Consider the following 6,756-nt stretch of genomic DNA (forward strand, 5'->3'; position numbering starts at 1 on the left):
CCCCGAAAAAAATGGGGGGGGGGGGGGGGTGTCAAAGGTTTAATCTTTCCACCGCCTCTTTTCAGCTAAACGGGTCCTCCAATGGAGGGAATGCATAAGCAAACTGTTTAGAGTCTCAAAAGATGAACGTTGCTAGCAAAGAGAAGAACAAACACAATACACAATAAATATAACTCAGACAATCCAAACATAAAGCAAGTAGTCTTGAGACTTAGAATCACTACATCTTAAAACCCTCAAAACTCTTAAGAGGTGGGTCAGCCTGTTAAAGAGATCTTAGTCTTGAAATCTGGGTAAGAGGCATTGAGTTGTTATTACATCTGCAGTCCTCAGAGGGTGCCAGAGGAAGTCATCTTAGAATAGACCTCCTCCTCCTCTTTCATCCCCCTCCTCAAACAGAGACTTATAATATTACTTAATCAGAGAGACCAATAGTCAGAAAGGCAATGTTCTTGTGACATTGTCATAATGCAGCTTCCCTTTTCTTACAACAATACTTAGATAAAAAAAGTTTTTTGGAATAATAATTTTTACTGATCGTGAAAATGCACACAGGCACCTGCATAAAATTGTGGGGGGGGTGCCATGGTGCCCATGGGCACCGTTGCCTTGCACACTTCTGTAACAAACAGCGTCAATAATTAATATGCCAATCACGAAGCAGGCTTAGATTTTAGGAGAAACTTTAAACCTTAGCAAGCAGAAAATTGCAATTTGGAGTCTCTTCGAGGCACTTTTTGGGGTTTTTTTAGCCATGTCACCACTAATCTAAATACAGAGCAGTCAAGTAATGAAAAATAAATGGACCCTAAAATGTCTACGTTTTATTAGACGTTTTTATCTTCCAAGAAGCCACATTGACCACTGTCAAGCAGATATGGGGTGTTATGACAGCCAATACAACTTCTGGGCTTGGAATAATGCAACTCAATGAACCACTGGTAAGGCAGATTGATGGCCTTGGGGAATCATCCTATGGAGGCTGGGTTTTTCTGGCTAGGGTTAACCCCTGCCAAGGGAAAGATTTCTTGGGATTTCTACCAACAACTTCCAAGAGGACTATCAATTCAAAACAACCCTCTCATTAGAAAGCCTGCCCACCTGGTTAGGAATTTTCAATTGTACTGAAAACCAAGGAACAGATGCAGAGACTCAGAAGTACCCAGAGAAAAAGAAAAACCTTATAACTTCTGCTACCAGCAATGGCCAACAACTGAAAGGCTGTTTCCTTTGTAGGGTAATACAGCAGCTGAAAAACAGCACACTGCAGTAAGATCAACGAGACAGGAAACATAAGACTATACTATACCCCAGTGCAAAATGCAGAGGGAGAAGAGGCTGGCAGAAGGTAGCTACATGAAAATTAGAAAGACAGCAAGACAGGCTAATTCCTGAATTGCCTGCAAATTATTTCTAGCTCTTTAGCCCAAAAGTCCAAGCTTCTCTTTTAACTTCTCCTCCCAAAGGAATTCTTGAATAGCACCAAGCCCAGATATGGGCCTGGCCCAGACTCTAGAGCAGGTCTACACGCCTTTCATCCAACTACTAGCACAGCTCAATTCTGTTCAGCTTGTGATCTTTGATGATCACAGCTCCAGAGGTCCGACTACAGGGAGGAATAGTTCGTGGCTCATGTCTGTTTCGATAATTTAAAATTCGCTGCTTGGAACTGAACGAGCAGTGTCTGGAGGCATTCGGGAACAATCAGCAGCTTCCGAATGAGCAAAGGCTTGGGGTGTTATTGCCGAGCAAGCTGTTAGCTCTTATGGTGTGATCTCCTGGCAGGTGAAACACAGGAAGCGGGAGAGACAGCTTACATAAATGACATGACTCAAAAGAAGACTGATCCCTCTTTACCACACGTGCGTGACAATCCCAGGCAGGGGCCCTGCCTCAAGGATGCCATAGAATCAGTTATGTTCAGTGATGATGTCATATTTCTGAGTCAGGACTGATCAGGACTATTGCATTCTCACATTAGCGGCACATGTTTGACATGAAATTCAGAACTAACCTCCATTCAGCACTTGGTGGATATACACTACTACAGCCAGTACTCAAGTAGGGAGAAGGCCAAGCCACGGTTTGAACCACCTGAGCTAACAAAAATCTCTCTGCTTACTTGTGCCTACGTTTAAGGGTCAGTTCTACTGCAGTGATGTCAATAGAGATAAGGCATTACTCAAATGGGTGATAATGCTTTAGCTTGACTCTACAGAAGATCAGCAGGAACTAAGAAATGCCTTAAAATGTTTCTTAAATGCTTTAACGCTCCCTGCTCCCAACATCTAAATCACAGAGACCAAGACTTGTGGACTTGGTCAGGAGGAGTGGAAAAACAATGGTGACAATGGGGCAGCTGTACAAGGCAATATGGGCTGCTTGATTCAGATAAAATGGTTTGAACTAAGCCAAATGGAAGCTTATAGAGCTAGAAAGAAGGTATTTCCCATCCCTTCTCCTCCTGGACCCAGCTGGCTGACTCAGGGTGCTTGCCTGTGGCTCTAACCCCAGGCCTTCTCCACAGTGGTTTTCCTTGGTGGCCTCCTGGACAAGTGGTGACTGGAGAGGATTTAGGGGTTCTAGAGGACAAACAACTCAGTGTGATGCCCTGGTTTAAAAAGGTCTGTGTATTCCTTAGATGTATACCTGGCGGTTAAGGAGAAGGCAATTCTACCCCAGAAGACTGCATTGATAAGATCATTGCTAGAGTCTTGCATGTTGTTCTGACAGCCACATTTTAAAGATGATAATGAAGAAACAATGGTGCAAAGAAGAGCCACACAAAGAGTTTGAGGGATGGGGAAAAAAAGAAGGTGCTTGCTGCACCACTGAATACACAGTTTACCACTGTGTTTCTCAACCCGAGTGCTGCAAGATCTCTTTAAGGGTGCCTCACAACGTCAGCACCGTTAGACAAGCAAACACCTACACAATTCACAAGATAAACCTAGAGATTTCAAACAGGAATCTAGCGTGTCAAAAACAGTCTGACTGGTTATATTTTTCTAAGTCTGTTGCAACTGAAGAACTGCTCTAGTCTTTTTCCATAGCCAAACAAGTGAAGACTAAGAACTGGCATTTTCCAAGGGGTGTTTTGAATCTAATGAAGTTGAAAACTACTGGCTTAAGTGAGAATTAGAAGGACACTTGCCCATGGCATACAACTACCTTCTACAGGGAGAAATAACAGGTGCTGAATGAAGGTCTCTTTAGCAATAAAATTGTAACAGGAACAAAAACAAGACAAACTGAAAAACTTTCTTCTTTCAGTTGTGTGAGTGTTTGACATTTTGCATCATTGTATTGTCAAGAAAGCCCAGTCTTGAACCACTGTAAACAACTTATGTAGGAAGTGAGGGATTCTTTATCTTGATGCATTCAAGACAAAACCGGGCGTTGTTTTTCAGAAAGATGTGCCTTAAAAAAAAAATGCAAGTCATTATTGGGCTCACTTCTAGGGTATTTCTGTAGCACAGTGGGGGCCAAACTTTTTGGCAGGTGTCAAAACTTAGCCCAGCTTCCTTCTCAAGTACCACTCTGATCCCACTACCTGCCCAGCCTGCTCTGCTTTCTGCTGCCTACCCACCTCCAATCTCCCATGTGTCAAACACAGATGCTGCCTATGTGACTTGTGGCACAGACTGGCCACCCCTGCTGTAGCACAAACTAGAGACAGGATCAAACTCACAGTTTTTCAAGCTGGGATGCATGTACCTCTCGGGGTATGTGGCAAACTTCTATGGAGATAAGAATGGAAAGAGAGAAAAGAAAAGGAAAGGAGAAATACAATTAGAAGAAAAAAACCCAAATATAAAAAACTCAACCTCTTCCACAACCTAGGAGAGTATAGTGGTACGGCTATAGTGACACAAAATACTGCCTTTGTACTACTACTTACCCCAGTGATCCCATGTTGAATAATAAAGTTTAAAGGAGGCATCACAGAAGTTGAGAGCGCCACTGGACTGGATGAATTTGGGGTTGGGGTCCTTTCTAGCCCTAATCTATGAACTGGACCCTTTACTGATGGAGACGTGGAACAGCTGAGCACAAACACTTGACCTTGCATGTTAACAGCTTATTAAAACTACCTTTCCTAATCATGCTTTTATTACATGCTCTACATATGCGAGCATGTGCATTATCAGCCATAATTTAAAACAGCTGATAGCAGCAGCTTGAAAGAGCTGAATGTTGAGAGTGGTAAGTCACTAACAATCCTAAACCAGTCACACTAGTCACGCACCTGTCTGTGTTCACACACCCTTTGCCTCCTAAGTCACGCAAGGTTCAGCTCTAGCTCATTCCCATTCATAGCTTTGCTCATTCATCAGATCTTGTTTTTCTAGCCTGAGGTAGGATTCAGAGTGGCTTATGAGCAGGGTCTCTCAACAGTACTACACGCATACCCCACCCCTACCTCCCCCAACACAGGGCTTAGGACTCCTTTCTTTAACGCAGATCTTTTCAAGTAGGACCAACAGGCAATTGCTGTTTATATTTTACAGAGTCTGCATGAATTGGATGCCTTTAACTCCACCTCTGCATTTCACACTACCAGTACTCTAGTATAATGCAATCCTGGTTGAGAAGAAAACATCCAACACCCACCCCCCCTCCAGGTCCTGAGATTTAACACATGCCTGTTGCCATTTGTCTGGCATTGGAAATTCCGATTACCTAAATGGGTTTATGGGATGGGGGCTGACAAAGATAAGGGAAACTATTACCCTGCATCTTAGCATGCAAGCAGCAAGCCTCAGACCGGCTTTATGCTTTGTCCAAATTGCTCTCTCACTGGAGCGTGGTCAAGTGCCAAGAAAACTTCCCTTCTTAGCACTCACGCAAGGTCCAACCAGTCAGACTGGCTTATCAAAAAAAAAAAAAAAAAGGGGAGGGGGTTAAAAAAACTCAAAGCAATCAGGGGGGGAGGGGGGAAAACCTGAAAAAAAAAAAAAAAAGTGGAGGGAGTTAAATAAACTCAAAGCAATCAGGGAGGTAGCGTGTAAACCTGCAAAACAATAACAAGGCTGCAACAAACCTGAACTCCAGCCAAGCTTAATGATGTTTGGGTTGGACAGGGAAAGCTTTATTGTTCAATAATCAATGCAATAAAGTCGGCTTAGGTCTTAATATTAATATCAGTTTTACAGCTGCCCATGAAAAAAGGCAGATGCAAAGAACAATTTCATGACACGCACAGTGCTGCTTCAATCCAACTGCTGAAGGAGGCTACAGTTCCTTTCTAAAGTACGCTCTGTCCTGGGCACAAGAGCTATTAACAAGTTACCCATTCAAATCAGTGCCTACATCACAAAGCATGCGCAGAGGTATACACACAGTCAAAGGACTAGCCAACAGGCCAAGATGGCTACCTAGGACTTGCTGCAGGAGAGGAGGGTGGAAAGTTTCAATAACCACACCTACTACTACCTCACCAGGCTACTGCCCATGTCACATCACCAGGATCTGGTGCTGACAAGGGTGGAGATGCATATGGCTTCTGTTAGGATGCTCAAGTTAAGTCATAGAGAAGCAGGGCTAGAAGGGACTTTAAGAGGTCAACTAGTCCAACCCCTTGCCTTATGTATCATAATCTGTTCAAACCATCCCAAACACGTTTGTCTAACTGGCACCAAAAAAAAAGTGACAGGATTCACCACCTCTAGAGCAGCGGTTCTTAACCTTTGTTTAGGCTCAAGCCTCCTGTCCATGGGGATCAATGAGAGCTACTTCCATGTAGTGATCCCTGGTAATGTCTCTGATGGCCAAGTGCTCCCGAATTGCCAAAAATGCCAAAGCACACAAAAATACCAAAGCACCAAAATGCTTCATGCACTTGAGCTAGAGCATCCTGAAAATGCAGCTGCCTGTGGCATAAAGAACCACAGCCAGAAGCCACAGAGTGCACAGCAACGGAAGAATTGGTCAAGGACTCTGAGCAAATAAAGATCCTATCATATCTGTACCAGCCAGCCAGGAGAAACTTTGGTTTAAGTCCCATATAACAGCCCACCTGCACTGTGTGCAGGCTGCCCTTGATCTCTTCTGCAACACATGCCAACTTCCTTCCCGCTCCTGCTTCCCAACTATTGTTCATGTTCTCTTCACTTTCCCTGACCTGGCACAGGACTTGCTGCCTTTGAGTGGTTCTCTTCTCACTGCATCAGGATATCCATGCACCACTAGGAATTTGTAGCGACACAACATGTGTGTATCTGCTTCACTCAGAGCAGACTCAATTACAACAGGAATCTGCAACATTTTCTGCGGGTGATAAGAATTAAGCCCACCTTTAGCTGCTTTTCATTTGAAAAGATGGGGCAATTTCTCTGGTCAGCTGCTGCTAGTAGTATGTGGGAATAGCAGAATGGCACTACCCCTGAACTGTTCCTTACAGACATGTCCTTTGCTGCCTGTAGAAGCTGGGGGTGAATGCCAATGGCTGTGATCATGATCACATGCAACACAGAGGGGCAAAGAGCAGCAACTCCTTCAGAGGAATGCACTATATTCCCTGACTGGCAGCAGCCGCTCTGAACCTTCATGCTTCCAGTTTCCTTGCACATAAAGGGCTTAATTCAATGTCTTAGACCACAGCAATGCTTTACTCATAAGAGGCCTGTTAAGTATTCAAATACATCCAAATATATTCAAGTATACCAAGCACATTCCTGTAAAGTATTCAGGCAAACAAGGTTCTTTCGGTAAATGCAATCTCTTTTATCAGACCAATTAAATAGTTGGAAAAAG

The 6,756-nt window shown here is 43.7% G+C and overlaps 1 protein-coding gene across 1 annotated transcript in view; it reads right to left on the minus strand.

Annotated features, from left to right (window-relative positions):
- Nucleotides 1–6,756, minus strand: part of EDC3 (enhancer of mRNA decapping 3) — a 51,563-nt gene that overhangs the window by 5,824 nt on the left and 38,983 nt on the right. The window lies entirely within an intron of this gene.

This window comes from Gavialis gangeticus, unplaced genomic scaffold (genome assembly GCF_001723915.1).
Source record: "Gavialis gangeticus isolate Ggan-Ray unplaced genomic scaffold, GavGan_comp1, whole genome shotgun sequence".
NCBI lineage: Eukaryota > Metazoa > Chordata > Crocodylia > Gavialidae > Gavialis > Gavialis gangeticus.